General features: G+C 48.4%; 1 long non-coding RNA gene and 1 pseudogene across 1 annotated transcript; one reads left to right on the forward strand and one right to left on the reverse strand.

Moving 5' to 3' along the window:
• The first annotated feature begins 2,769 nt into the window (after positions 1–2,769).
• On the forward strand, positions 2,770–5,504 carry LOC144163196 (uncharacterized). The gene is made up of 2 exons (XR_013320858.1): positions 2,770–2,886; positions 4,531–5,504. It is a non-coding gene; the product is annotated as an uncharacterized LOC144163196 (long non-coding RNA).
• Positions 5,505–6,162: 658 nt separating this feature from the next.
• On the reverse strand, positions 6,163–9,170 carry LOC144153427 (uncharacterized; annotated as a pseudogene).
• Between the last annotated feature and the right edge of the window lie 4,461 nt (positions 9,171–13,631).

Consider the following 13,631-nt stretch of genomic DNA (forward strand, 5'->3'; position numbering starts at 1 on the left):
TGCATGCTCCCGCTGAAGCAACCTTTTGCAGTTACCTCAGGATATAGGATGAGCAGCGTTCCTTGTTTATGCTACTCGTGAACTTTCCTTTGTCGACCGCACGCAAGAAGAAAAAACTGTAACTGTCGTGAAACAGTTAAACCACCCGACCTGGCGATACTGTCCCACGCCGCGACCATCGCGAAAGCTCGCTAAAAGAAAGCCGACAAATAGGCTTTTTTTAGCAGATATTATTTTGTTTAGCCTCTGCAACTACTTTAAGGGCTATTTCATATAATATGCAGTCATTTAAACTCGCCACAAAGCGCCACAACCAGCTTTCAGGGCGGCGGGGGTCGTCTGCTTTTGTACTACCCAGAGGCGTTGGCCGCTAGGGGCGCTGCATGTCGCCAAAACTCCAGCGCAGGAGGCCTATGATGACCCCCCCCCCCCCCCCCCCCCCCGCGGCGGTGCAGGCGTGGATCACGATACGTAACGCGTCACACATCCGGGGGATCAGGTAACGCGAACCGCCCGAGCAAGCGTGAGAAAGGCACCTTCAGCGAGCCACTAAGTGCGCGTGTTCTGCAAAAACCCACACAGGCGGTGAACCCGCCAAGGCCGGACGGGCGACTTACAGGCAGCGCCAGACCGTGATGTCAATGTGCTACGAACGCAGTGGGCGTTCAAGCAGACGCTTCGTGCAACATGGGAAGTTGGACCTGCCCTTATCGTTATACTTGTTTCGACACAGTATACGACGCGTGTTGGCTAACCGCTGGCCGCTTGTGCGTCAGCTCGACATCATGCACACGCGAGCAAGTCGTCTATTCGTTCATTCGTGCGAGCGTGCGTGCGTGCGTGCGTGGTTCTAGTTTTTCTTTCGGACGAACATCACAGCGGCGACAGCGCTGAGGCCGATTTCGGAACTATGCGCACTGTGTAGCGATGCGCGCGCTATTGGCGGTGAGCGCGACCACGGGCGGCGCTGCGGAGCGCGCCTCCGTGACGTCGGCTTAGGGATTCTCGCATTTGTCGTCTGCTTCACTCGGGCTCGCTCTCTATGCTGTTTCTTTGCGCGCGGTTGAGATTTTGTGCTTGTCCGCAGCAGATCTCGCGAATGCGCAACTTTTTTTTTCGTAACAAAAGACATAAAATAGCGTAAACTAGCTCAAGGCGTGATTTTAAGTATAGTTTTTGATACCGCTCCGGAAAAAAACATTGCCGGCGTCGCCCATGCATTGCTGCGAAGCTGGTCCTGTGCGGAGCGCGAAGAGTCGGAGCTAGGCGTCAGCCTCTGTGTTTAGCAGTCTTTCGAACAAAGGTAACAGCCGCAGGCTGACAACCGACAACAGCGAAAATGGAAGACCAAAACAAATTCCAGGCCTTCGGGGCTGTCGGCTTTGGCAGAAGGCATTACGATTCCAGCTAATCGCATGTAAGGTAAAACAGATTTGGCAACACTCGAAACTATTGTATCAAGTCAGTTTACGTTGTCACGGCATGAAAGTATGCCGACATGCACTATGGGGCACAAATAATGTCGGTTGATTTCCAAATAACCTGCTGTGTGTATAGGCGCGTGCTGGTTTTCTACCTGGCTTCTAACCAGTATGCAGGCTTATTGAGCTAAACGAGTAACCTGTAAGGCAAACATACAGTAAGACTATGTTTTTTTTTCATATTTGGAGGGATATTTCGGTACATTTGCCAGAACCATATTATCCCAATATTCAGACAGGCATTATAGTAAAACTGCACCAGGAGGAGGATAACCAGGGGAGGACGAGGAGGAGGAGAAAACTTTAACAGTAAAATCGACCTGGTTAGTGGGCAGGCTCCTCAGTCCAAGACGAGAGAGTAAGATTCATTCTTCAATTCACCGAACGTCAACCCGTGTAGGCCAGGACTTGTTCTTTGCGACTGAAGGGGTTGGAAAACAATAAAGAGCTGTCTGGACATATTCATTGGTTTCGAGTTGTGTTATACTAAAAATTGGCATGTATACTGTTTATTGCGTTAGTTAGCAAGTATATCAAGCTTTCAACACCGTAATCATGTCAGAACTTTTCGGGTTGAGATTGAGTTCGTTACGATATCGATGGTTGGATAGAAATTAGGTGCACAAAAGCCGCCTTCGAGTACTGTGGACAACGTTATCTGCGCCGTAGCACAGATCTTATTGCATTGAATATTCACACGAACTTTGTGAGCCTCGCTAACATCCCCAAACCTCCTAGGACATTTAGGACGGTGCAGAAAATGAATGCGGTGGGCACAGAAAAAAAAAAAAACGTTCGTCTAACAACAACGAAAGAAAGAGAAAACACCCGTTTTATTTCCTGCTGTGCGACCCGCAGCTTGATGCGTAGCATTAGACTGTTGAGTCTTCATAAGAGCATCTCAGAAATAGTTAAAGGAAGCCTACGCATTTTGATTACTTATCGAGGAGCTCTGAGCGCTGAAACTCGCAAATACGCTAGATAGGACGACGGCGAGTTATGTCTGAGCGTTGCTCTCTGAAAGTCGTTCTCTCTCTCCTCGTGTGTTGCAAAATTCTGCGGGACAAAGCTTGAAATTATTCAGAGCCGTCAGAATCTGATTGAAAACACGCTTTTTAAAGCACCAAAGCATCATAGCGGGCGATTTCTAGCAAAGGCACTGCTGCCAGTGAGAACCGGACGACCGCGGCGCGGGTGTAGCAGCGCGGCGAATGTAGCAGACGACAGCGGAGCGGGTCCCTAAGCTGACGTCAGATCCAGGGGGCGCCACTCAAACATCTCACCGCCAATGGCCGGACTGTATCCGCGGCCGTCGCAGGCTTCGCGCCTTGAGCTTGGGATCTTTCGCAGCTATTACGACCTTGGATTTATCTACCGGACGAAGAAACGCTGGCGGGAAGTAGAGGTAAGCCATTAGTTAACCTCGTATTCTTGTCTTGTGTATTTAACGAAGCAGAGTTACTCTCGGTACTTCGGTCCGCGGAAGCGATTAGTCCTAACGTTTTAGTGACTGATTTTAACCGTTGCTTAGTTTTGAAGGGCGGGTTTTGTACCCGTGTGCAAACAGCGTCGATTCTTGCACCGTTTCAATTCCTTTGATTCGTGAAGTGTTGGTATCCTTGCGGAATGTTTTCGCAGGTAGGAAGCATGGTCGCGCGATTAGTCGCAGCGCTACGCTGTACTCTTAGCTCGGCGGCTAGGGTTAGAGTGGCGGCCGTGCAGTAGCTGTGGCTACCTGCGCGGCTCCAAAGAATTGCGTACAATAGGCTGAGTTATAGGAGCGCGTCTAGCGCGTGGTAGTCACTAAATTACAATAATTTTAGTGACCGCCGCGCGTACAGCAGCAGACTGAAATGCTGTTCAGACAAGTTTTTTTACGTTTTGCTTGAGGGCAGGATGGACGGAAATGGGACTTTTCGGGGCGTACTCACCGCACTGTTAAGGGGTAATTACATGCGTCTAAAGCCCGTTCTACATGGGGCGAATTTCGCTTGCGAATTCGCAGCTGTGGCGCCGCTCGTGCACCAAAACGATCTATTCTCGTTGCTGTGGCGAATTTCCAAATGTTTGGAAGAGTCGAACTTCTCCTGTGAACGCCGGTTAGCATTTGGCAATGAGTCGCAGCAGTGAAAATAGGAAAATAAATTACGGGCTTAAGGCGATGAGCGACGCGAGAAACCTCACTCAATGTGTACGGCAAACAGGTATTGTGTGCGACAGAGACAAGCGAAAATTTTTTACACAGGCCGGTGACGGCGGCGACAGCGGCAGGCGACGGGCCGTCGCCGTCGCGGGTTTATTCCCGGACAGAAGCAGCCCACAAGCGAGCGGCAGCAACGACGACGAAGGGCATTGGCAGCAATGCATTACTTTTTTTCGTTTGTCGCTGTCGCCCACACTGTTTGTTGTACCCATTACATTACTTTTTTTGCGTCGGTTGTCGCCGTCGCTCGAGCGTTCTGATCGTTCAATAACGAACCTATTGGTTCTCATCAAATGTTGCGATCTGCAGCGTGCATGCAACGAAGCGTACTCGAGAATGAAGAAAAAAGTAGCTATATGACCCATTAGCAACTTTTCCACGCTAATCTTGTGAACGTATAATTGGCCCTACGTTGCAGTCGGCTGAGGACAAAATCCAATGCAAATTATTCAGGGATTATAACCTTACAAAAAGAGTTATGTTTCCTTAAATTTTGTGCAATGTTTTTATACCGGGAACGATAGCGGGGTAAACAGTTGAAGCTACGGACACGTAAGCACTAATGGGTTTGGGGCGCAGTGCGTAGGCAGACAGCTGTAGGGCGCGCTGTCTGACATGACGTTTGCCAAGTGGTACAATGAGCGTGGTGGCATCCAAGGTCACCACATCCGCATCTAGACTGGTTACTGCGCCAAGCAGTATGACATTCCAATATGGGTTCAGTGCGTGCTCTCGGCGCAAAAACTAATCTATCACCCAATAAACTTCATTTAACGTTGTCAAACTCGTTATATTTTTTTCATTGTAGAACTTATCTTTGCTGTCCCCCTCTTTCTGTCTATGTAGGAATCACGGGAAGACGCTACTTGCCCGAAGATTTTTTTTTTTTTTGAGAGAGGGAGAGATCCCCGAGGCGTCAGCAGCAGTGGCCGTCGCATTCAAGACACTTCTCCTCACACCCTTGGACATCGTGGATGGGTTCCCATTGCTGCTGTCTGTGTTTTGGCCGTTCATTGTGTAATACGCTTCAAAGGCGAAGCGCACCTTCTTGCTTCTGTAGACGTTACTTTGGCTCAAGCACGGTGCCCTGGTCGGTACTGTTCTGAAGGCCGCCACCAACATTATGAAGCAGTCAGCTCGAACGTGTTTGTTTTTAATACCAAGTTATGCCTTTTTAAATCTTACTAGCGCATCCTCATTTGAGAACCACCCGCCTAAAAAACCCAGTGGGAATGTTTCCTGCGGTTTCCTATTGTACCACCAAAATATATCTGTTGCAAATTTGCCGTGTCAATGGCTTTGTATCTTTGTGTTGATTGCACCTTGTAATGCGTTAATAGTAATCCACGCTGAATTGTTTTAGTCCCAGATTTTTCTTTCGCAAAATTTATTTATAAATATTTTTTATGTGTGTTAAATAAAGGCTGGCTTTTTCAGTCCATGTGAAGCACTCACTAATGTACTAAGGGATTTTGTTTTATGTTAATACTGTTAACTATTCTCCCACTGCTGTATTTCTACTGACGCTTTTCGTGTTAATGCCAGTATCTTTTTATTTGTGGATGTTAATGTCATTTTTATCGTCATAATTTAATTTTGTATTTCAGTGTTTTCAATTGCTTTGCTGCATTTTTATTTGTGAATTTTTTCTTGGATGTATCCTAAATAGGCGCTACGTCTTTCCTGTGTGCATGTGGAGTAGGAACCGTTTTTATGCCGTGATATTTTAATTCCCAATAAATTGCATTTTGTGTTAAATTGCAGAATGAACCGATTGTTGTGGTATTTTGAAAAATAAAGTCTGAGCTTGTTTTTTCTTCTTTCCCGTGTTTCAAAATAGCTTGTCCTGTTTTGTTTGCTTGTAACTGCCTATAGTACCATCGTGGGGAAGGGGGGGGGCGGTCTAGTAGCAGGCGGAGCGAAAGCACGCTGCCTCGCGGGGAATAGCAGAACGCTCTTGAGGCGTAACGAGATGCTTTCCAAGAGAGAGTAGTAGTACCCGTCTGCAGTATCCGGGAACACCGCCAATACAGCTTATTCACGCCTAAAGGGAGTGACAGAACGCTGCCTTGGAGATGGCATTGCAATTCCCACACAGGGTTCAAGTACTCCGCTTCGAAAGCAGCAAGTAAATCCCACGGGGAGTGTTTCGCCTCTCGTTCGGCCGCCACGCGCTACTCCTCGGACGAGTCGCCCAATGCTTCCAAAGGGAGTGAAATATGGGACAAAAGTTTTTACTCCTAGGCAGAGTGCCCAGCACTCCTCTAGTTCTTACAGTGTGGGGGCTCCCTCGCGCCCCCTCTGTATGGTCCCCTCTTCTCGCTTCCCGCCGGCGACGACGAGCCACCGCCCTTCACCGTCGCCGGTGATCCGAGTTTCCCTGCGTGCTACGCATTTTCTCGGGGCATTGACGGGAAAAGTGGCCAGGCTTGTGACAAAACCAGCACAAACGGGCCGTTTCGTCCTGCTGCCCCATTCCTACGCCTGCGTTGTTTCTTTCAGAGGAGTTTGGGTGGCCGCCATTCGCTCCCCTTGTCCTCGAAAGCCGGCGTTTTGCCGAGGGGCCGATCGGCGGTCTTCCAGCCCCGAACGGCGCCTTTGCTCGTAAGAGTACGGGTCTAGCGCCCTGAGAGTGGCGGAGTTCCCCACTGCAGTCTCTTGCCTCACGGCCATTGTTTCGGCCTGATGGGCGCTAGGCACCGGCGCTCCTGACCAAGCGCAACCCGGTTCGAGCGATTCTCCGGGCCTCGGCGGCAGCCTGTACACTCTTAGGCAAAAAGGACTAAAATAGGGACTAAAATACAGCTGTTAGTCTTCGCGGACGACCGTTCATCTTCAAGGGGAGTATCTGCGGCAGAGTACGTGCCGTGTGCATAAATGCGGACTAACTGTTCGTTCCCGCCGATCTATAAGGAGTAACGGGAAGACGAAACGCATGCAGTTAGTCTCTTTGCTGCGTCGTTAATCCCCTAATGGCGTCGTCGTTGCCCTTTCGCGCATATGTCTGCGAACAGTTTTATATTTCCAAAACACAAGCCATTGCAGTCACTGGGTGCTTCAGATGGTGCTACGGGAGAAAATATTGATGTTAGTTATAAGAAAATCGCCTAGGGTTAGTAGAGCGCGATTGCCATACGCTTCTCGGCGAGGTTATGTTGATGCGCTGTGTTGCATACGATTCGTGCGACGTAATAACGGCCAATGAAAGCTTTCAAGCGCCTTAACAGTAACACAAAAATTAGTGACAATAGCAAAAGTGGATTTCTGAGCGTAATAAATATGTATATGTTTAACAGACGAGAAAAAACGCATGTTGCTGATGACAACTGCAAAACAAAAAAATCACGCCATATCCACGGAATGAATGATGATAAGTGGGGCGAAGCTCGAGAGGGGGAGATCATCGGTAACCGTAACTCTCCCGTGAAAGTTCGCCCATTACATCATTAAGAAAGACGTAAGACTGTGTGCGTACATTGTACAAATCAACTTTTATTTTATTCTTTTATTTTGTTCTTGTTCGTTTGTTGTTGTTGTTGTAGGGTTCGTGAGGCTGCAAGCAAGCGCTCGTATCGGCAGGGAAACCCCGATGCAGTGAGAGCTCGCGAGGCGGCTGCAAAACGCATCAAGCGAGCTCACCCCGAAGCTGCCGACGCGCGGTTTAAGCGCGACATTCTAGACGAGATGCTTCGGCCTCTCTTTCGCGCACGGCGGGATCCTGTCGGCGAGCGCGCGCTGCCGCCGCCCTGCGCGCCCTCCGCTCCGCAGCCTTGTCAACAACCACCTCCTCCATCCGGTGACTCGTTGCGAAAGAGGAAGCGCGTCAACAGCGATTGCCTTTTATAGTGGCAGTCACGTGCGGGTGACGTCATCATGACGTCACTCACACCAGCACCACCTGCGAGTGAGTCATCGAACTAGGCTGTCACGTAGCGCTACCTGCGAGTGAGTCATCGAACTAGGCGGTCACGTACCACGAGACACAAGGGATGGACAGACCCACGGCTTTAGGAGCTTCGCCCCTAAAATGCTCGCTACAGGTAAGCGTCTCGAAGTTATCTTTTACACTCGGTACATAATTGCCTTGGGCACCAAAGCTATGACAATTCTGCAACTGCTGTAAAACCCGCTTGCATTTCCCAGTCGCAATCGTCTAGCGACGCGAATTTGAAGAATTCAGGCTAAGCAACACTGAATTTGCTTTCGCCGATGCAGGAGAATATGGCATGTTTCCTTATTCTGACACTCACACACACGACACATTTCACATACGTTACATAGAGCACTTAATATATGTATCGAATACTAAGAAAGCACTTAGCTTGCGCTAATTTGTGCGGACACAAATGAGTCGTCCGATCGCCCAGCTACCTATCTCAACTAGGCGACGACGAGTTGATTGTTATTTACGAGAAAAACTATGGTTGTGAGGCTCTACTTCGAATCGAACTGAGCAATAGTCCCTAAACCTAGCAAAGCGCTAAGCGCAAGGCGCAAAACACGGCCACGTTCGCTTGCACAGATAGAAATTCGGGCACCAGTTTCAATGGATCTGTTGCGTTCTGCACAGAACTACACGCTGTACACTTGAATATTATCTACCGCAGTTACCACGCGGCGGCGTGGTCCAGTGGTTAGCGCGTCGGTTTGCTTGTGTACACCGTTCGTCCCCTCGCAGTTAGTCCCCAAAGGGACTAATGACTGTGGCAGAGGCCGTTAGTCCCCGAAAGGACGAACTTTTAGTCCTTTTTGCCGAAGAGTGTAGCGCAGCTCGGCGAGCAGATCCGCCTGAACTATGCGCGCTTCCTGTGCGAGGGCCTCGAGGTTAGGAAAACTCCGACCCCGCAAGTGCGGTCTAAAACGCGGGTGGCATTGCCTGCACACCCGGCTACTTTGTCCGCGTCGGCTGCCGCTGGGTCGGCCCGTTCGTAGAGCTCCTGCATCGCCCGCACGTACTCGAGGAGGCTCTCCTCAGGGTGCTGCGTGTGAAGTGCAAGCTCGTCCCTCATACGGTGTTCGTAATTGGGTGGTAGGAACTCCGCGCGGAATCGGTCCTTGAAATCTGCCATCGAAGTGAACGCCGGCTGGCAGCGCCTCCACCGCGCAGCGGTTCCCACCAGTGCTACGGGCAGGACTTGCCTCAGCACATCCTCCTACGATGCGCCCAGCGCCGTTTGGTAGGAATCGAGTTTTTGAAGGAACTCGTACACCGATTTCGCGTCACCGTAGCCTGAGTATGAGGGGACCTCAACGTTAAAGCCCGGCCGCGAACCTGACGCTACTGGGGCCGCGGCGGGGGCCACCGGCGCCGAACCCAGCGTTCGGGTAATCTCCGCGAACATCGCGGTCATCTGCCTCATCATGGAGGCCAAATCTGCGGGCTGCAACTGCTCAGCAGCCTCCCGCACAACGTCCGCCGCCGCGTCTTCCCCCGAGCCCTGCGGGCTCTCCTTTTGTCCCGTCTCACTCCTTGTGGTCGGGGCCATCGCGAGCGAACTATGTCTACAACGCCAAACTGCCCACACACCGGTACAAAACACTCCGCGCTAGCTACTTACGCAACGCGACAAACAAACCACATTCGGAAATCTACAACGGGAACAGAGGCATCCAGACAATATATGACAAAAACTCAAGCAAACACACATCAAAATACGAAAAAAACTGCAATAGGGGCGCATCAGAATACACGAACGACTTCTTCTCAAGCGCTACATACCTTCCTACAAGCCTACAAGACGCTACGTATATATACCCACGATGTAATGTAGTCACTTAAGCTGTTACAAAAACACAGAACGAAGAACGCAAAAAAAAAAACTTCAGGCTTTCGCAGCTACCGTGAAAACTAAACTAAGAAACCAAAACACCGCCATCCAACTGATTTACCATACATGCATCTATACGGCGGAAAGGTCCGTGAAGCCTGGTGCCCAAAATGGCGCTTCCTTTCCGGAACAAAGGAATACCGGCTTAAACCGCAGTGGGCCCCTTCCCGGCCGCCTCAGAGAGCAAATGTCCACTGGTGGGCTTGAAATCAGCCCCACGTTCGGGCGCCAGATGTGGTCCTGCTCTCTACAGCCGTCCAGAAATGAGGCACACTGCGGTTGAGTACAATAAGAAACTCTTTACTCACATCCTCGTCCGGGCATACACACGCACACCAGCCAAGAACACTCTCGGCGTCCCCAGTCCCCGCGCGCGGCTCTTCTTCACCAGCGCCAGCTCCTTCACCTCCCTGCCCGCTGCCCCGTGTCCGCCAGCGCCATCCCTCGGGCCCCGACGTCCTCAAGTCTCGCGGCCCGGTTGCCGCACGGAAGGCGAGGATGGCGAGGGAAGGGAGCCCATGGCGAGGGGCTCCGGGCGACACCCCCTAGACCAGAAAGTGTCGTGCCAAGGCGCTCCCCACAGGCTGCATAGCAATTTATAAATTGAACGACTAAAACAAATCAAAATACGCTCGCAGAAATTTTTTACACTCACCAAATACTAGGTAACGGAGTCTAAGCCTCTCGGACCTTTTTTTTCTTTTCTTCCCATCCAACTGTATATCGATGACAGCTGCCTCAATGGAAACAACAAATCTGAAAATTCGCTTGGTTGTAGACGCGATGTTTGCTCCTCCAGTCCGGCAGACCTTTCACCTAAAAAGGAGCACAAAATGCTACAAAGGTACTACAGATGGATAAAAAAAGAACACACCAATTAAACACGATTGTGCATAACGGTCCAAGTTTATTTACATAATAAAGGGAACCAAAGTGGGGACTCATAAACGAACAACTTCGATTCTAGTTTTTCTCAGCACTGAAAAGAGTTGTTTTACATGTTTTAATACGTGTTTGGAAGGGTGTAGCCCGAAAGAACCCATTCCCGTTTGACCCCTTCCCGTTTGAACCCATTCCCGAAACGCCCTTCCCGCTTGACCCGTCCCGTGTGCGCACGTTCCCGAAACGACCTTCCCGTTTGGACGCTTCCTGTTTCAGCCCGTTCCCAAAACGCCCTTCTCATTTGAACCCGCATCGTTGCAACCCATTTGAATGTCTGAAAATATGCGTTACCATCTTTGAAACTGTTCCCCAAAATGTGCTTACAAGCAACGGGCCATGCACTAAAAATTGTATGCACCACATTTTCCGGAGTCGACCGATATTTACGGCCGATACAAGTTTCCGAATGCCTTAGGCGATACTGCCCTCTTGACACAAAATTTGTAGCGGTGAATGTGTACTGTAATTATACCCAATATCTTGAGGAATGCACGCATTGGATTTTTCTGCAGTTGGTGTTGGTACGTGCGGCTGAAATTTATTTATCAGCCCCTCTTATGCTCATTGTTTGGAGCGGAGCGTTGTCTTATAGTTGGAGAGATCTATAGATACTTTAAAAAAGGCAAAAACGTGCAGAAATCTGAGAATTGGCGTGAGTAATGGGCAGATATGTTTATTTATTTACTGATACTTTACGGCCTGGTCGGGCTCATGCAGGAGGGAACATAAAAACACATCAGTATTGGTTGGCGTAGTTTAAAAACGCCCCACACAAATAAGTAAAAGACATAAATATGTAATAGACGCAAAGGGTTCCGAACAAGGATATGCATTCGTAATGTATTCCAATTTTAAAATTCGACGATTCAACCAGAACACATATTTAAAATACGTGGGGAAAATTCTTCTAACGATACCGAGTTAACTTAACTGTTCGTTCTGGTAACTTATTCCGATAAGAAATTGCCAGTAAGAGAACTTTCGAATAGTAATTCAGCTGATTGGCTGCCTAATAGTCTTACTATGATGTCTTCTCGCTGAACGTCTGAAGGGCCCTTGGAGGTAGTATTCCCGCGACAATTTTAAGTTTCTCTAGTAAAGAAAATTTAGGCTAGCGACGACCCTGCGCTGCTTAAGTTTTAAGGTTTGCCCTACTATGCAAATTGAGTACGCCTGAGTGACGGGAATAAACAGAATCAATAAAATGCAAAGCTAAGTTTATATTTTCGCCTCTTCTCACGACTGCGATTTTTTATAGCCAGTTGTGGCATATGTATCCAGATACATAGGGTTGCTTTATTTTTATACATCTTTTTATCTTGTATAGTTTTCATCTGTTTCTTTTCGACATTGATGTAGACTTGCGCTATTATAACGATTAAATATGTTAGTCCGCCAAATACGATTTCTTTAAAAGTGAGGGTGTTTTCGCGATTTTTATTTGTGCTTCCGCGGTGCTTTTCTGGGCTTTTTTATTTTATCACTTTTGGTTCCTTAGTTTAAAAGACTTGCTTGTTAATTTAAAAGATTTGTTTATTATTTTTAATTTGTTACTTTGTTAAGCTTTGTAATGTAAAGATTTGTAAATTTGTATGACGAATTGTAACCAAATGTCGTCGCCTCTAGACTCAAAAAGTGAAGCCCAGGTTGGAAGAGCAGTCAAGGACTCTGGATGTACTGAGCATGCTATCGCGGCGGCTGTGAACAAACTGAAATAAATGAATAACAAGCAAGTGTTTTTATAACGTTTTATAACGTTTCATAAACTGGGTACGTTATTCCGGGAAGGGACTAAACGGAAAAATGTGAAACGGGAAGGTTCCTTCGCCCCGGGTTGAAATGGGAAGGAACAAACGGGAAGGTTGAAATGGGAACGGGTTCAAACGGGAACTGGCCAATGGCCAAGTGGGAAAAGGCGAAACGGGAAGGTCATTTTGTGCTGGGTTGAAACGGGACGGAACAAGCGGGAAGGGTGAAATGGGAATAGGTTCAAACGGGAACCTCCCGTTTGGAATGGGCTAGCGAAAGAAAGAACGAAGAATTAGAGCATTTTGCAACAGGCCGGGCATTCTTTTTTTTTTTTTTTTGCACGCATGTAGGAAGGACCAGCTTTTCAGTCAAAGCCACATTGCCACTAAAGTTAGCGTTACTTTAACTATGATTTTTGTTATTTCACTCTCGGTATTGTTACCTCGTCTTATGATACGCACTATGTTATTCATCACTGCTGCTGCTTATCAAAGCATTTACAGGCTTTGTCAAAAGTTTGGAAGTGCTCCTGGAACCACGAAAGCAAAATCATTTTATTCGAGCTGTTCGAAACCGCACCATCGATGGACTATACTTGAACTAGCCTTTTTGCTCGAAGCATGTCGGTTCTATTTCGGGGGACGGCTGTGCGTGATCAATACGGCCCCAATGAAAACGTGTTGGTTCCAAACTTCTCATAAAGTACGCGCTGTAGATAAAAAAGAAAATCCTGTATGCAGAGGGACCTCTTTTGGGCGTAACGGTTCCCTTTAGCGGGAGCGGGCGATCGCTAGCATGACCAAGTACCTCCCACACCTCCTACCCCACCCCCTTTCCCCCTTCGGATCTTTATCTGGTTAGTTAAACCGGACCTGGTCATTCCAGCTGCTGTTGTGATGCGTGTTTTCGATTTAATTACATTTTGATTCGCTCAACCAGATAGCCATTTGCACAATTGAGCAATATTTACTTACCAATTTCTAGATCCTCGGGATTAGCACTCATCGTCGCTGAACTCCGCGGCTTTCCCAGTTTGATGGTATCTCGAAACCATAGTCTGCAATGAAATAAAATTCGACTCTTTGCCAGCTGCTGTTTAACAGCATTTCGGGGTGCATGTCTCACAACTCAAGAACGTACCATGCTGCTTAATGCATTTCAAAAATGTCCTTGTATAGTTGGGTCGCAAACGAACATGTACTCGAACAGCGCACTTTTTCCCACTCTCTATGACACCTCCAACCCTCAAAGAACCCCCTGCTAACTTAAAGTCGGCTATATAGTCACGCAGGTTGTCTGGTTGATTATCGCCAGCGAAGAAAGCTGCGACGAAAGGCCCAGGTCCGCAGTTTTTTTTTGACAATGTAAAACTCTTTATTTTTCATAAACAAAGACTAAGGGTACGGGGACAAAAGGTACACATAAGTA

This window comes from Haemaphysalis longicornis, unplaced genomic scaffold (assembly GCF_048455015.1).
Source record: "Haemaphysalis longicornis isolate Haplotype H1 unplaced genomic scaffold, Haemaphysalis longicornis Haplotype H1 scaffold_1, whole genome shotgun sequence".
Taxonomy (NCBI): Eukaryota; Metazoa; Arthropoda; class Arachnida; order Ixodida; family Ixodidae; genus Haemaphysalis; species Haemaphysalis longicornis.